The following is a 1,710-nucleotide window of genomic DNA, read 5'->3' as shown; positions in this document are numbered from 1 at the left end:
ACTGAAAAAGCTACCAAGAATACCAAAATGGCAGTTCCCGTCGTGGCGCAGTGGTTAACGAATCCGACTAGGAACCATGAGGTTGCAGGTTCGGTCCCTGCCCTTGCTCAGTGGGTTAAGGATCCGGCGTTGCCGTGAGCTGTGGTGTAGGTTGCAGACGTGGCTCAGATCCCGCGTTGCTGTGGCTCTGGCGTAGGCCGCTGGCTACAGCTCCGATTGGACCCCTAGCCTGGGAACCTCCCTATGCCGCGGGAGCGCCCCAAAGAAATAGCAAAAAGACAAAAAAAACGAAAAAACAAAAAAAAAAAACCCAAAATGCTCGCATCTCACACTTTCCTCGCGATGGCGCTGTGGTGTCTTTCTGAGACTTTTTTTTTTTTTTTTTTTTTTTTTTTTGCCATTTCTAGGGCTCACTCAACGCCGGATTGTTAACTCACTGAGCAAGGGCAGGGACCAAACCCGCAACCTCATGGTTCCTAGTCGAATTCGTTAACCGCTGGGCCACGACGGGAATTCCTCTGAGACTTTTTCAATGGAGGGGACCTGGGAACTCCAGCTTAAAACCCTTTCATGGGAGTTACCGTTGTGGCGCAGCGGGTTACGAAACCCAACTAGTATCCGTGAGGATGAGGGTTAGATCCCTGGCCCCGCTCAGTGGGATAAGGAGCCCAGAGCTGTGGTGTAGGTCACAGTTGCTGCACGAATCCCACGTTGTGGTGGCTGTGGTGTAGGCCGGCAGTTGCAGCTCCCATTCGACCCCCTAGCCTGGAAACTTCCATATGCCTCAGGTGCGGCCCTAAAATGAAAAAAAAACAAAAAACAAAAACAAAAAACAGCGACCTCCCTAAGCGAGTGACTTGTATGTACCTCGTGCATACCTACCTCTAGGGGTCGGAGAGGTCTCCATGGGGTAATGCAAATAGAGCATTTAGCACAGTGCCCGGGATGAGTCTGGGACTGGCAAGGATCCCCTAGGATGTGGGAGGACTGTGGACCAGAAGACTGGCTCCGGGTTGTCTAAAGTCAATCGGAAAAAAGATATGAGAGCTCAAGGGCAGAGGTCCAGGGAGAAATGTGTTGTGGCCCCATGCTTACTGTGAACCTGGCACTAATTCCCTAGTTTGCAATTTAGGGGCGGGGACAGATACCTAACGTAGGAGCGCCCAGGTTGGCCGCAGAGAACGTGTGGCAAAGAAGTTCAATTTAAGAACAAGCCTGAGGCACTCCCCTGGGGACACAATGTAAATTCGAGAGCATCCCTGAGGACAGAAACTTCTCTCCAAGTGTTTCACACTAGGTCCGAGGGCGGAGTCACAGCACCGCCCTTTACCAGCAGTGGACAGATGGTGGGAGAGAGGTTTTGAACGGCGGAGGCGGCTTGTAGGCCGGTGGCCGGAATAAGAAGGGAAGACGGGGGCCGGGGGGGGAACAGCTAGGACCCTTCCCACGGCGAGGGGCTCCCGGAGAGGCGGAATTCGCCTATCGGAGGTGCCTGCGGTGAGCGCCAGGGCACCCAGGTCTCAGATCGCGGGACGCCTGGGCAGGTAGCCCCGCGCTCCGAGACGTTGCCTGTTGGAGGTGCAGCCTCTCGGAAGAGCCCGCCCGCAGACCTCGGAGCGCGGGGCCCGGGTCGCCGCCCCGCCCGCCTCGCGGCAGCTGGGCCCTCCCCCCGGCGCCTGCGGCCGCCCAGACCCCGCCCCTCCCTCCGTC

This window comes from Sus scrofa, chromosome 6 (genome assembly GCF_000003025.6).
Source record: "Sus scrofa isolate TJ Tabasco breed Duroc chromosome 6, Sscrofa11.1, whole genome shotgun sequence".
Classification (NCBI taxonomy): Eukaryota; Metazoa; Chordata; class Mammalia; order Artiodactyla; family Suidae; genus Sus; species Sus scrofa.
Note: the sequence above shows the minus strand (reverse complement) of the source record.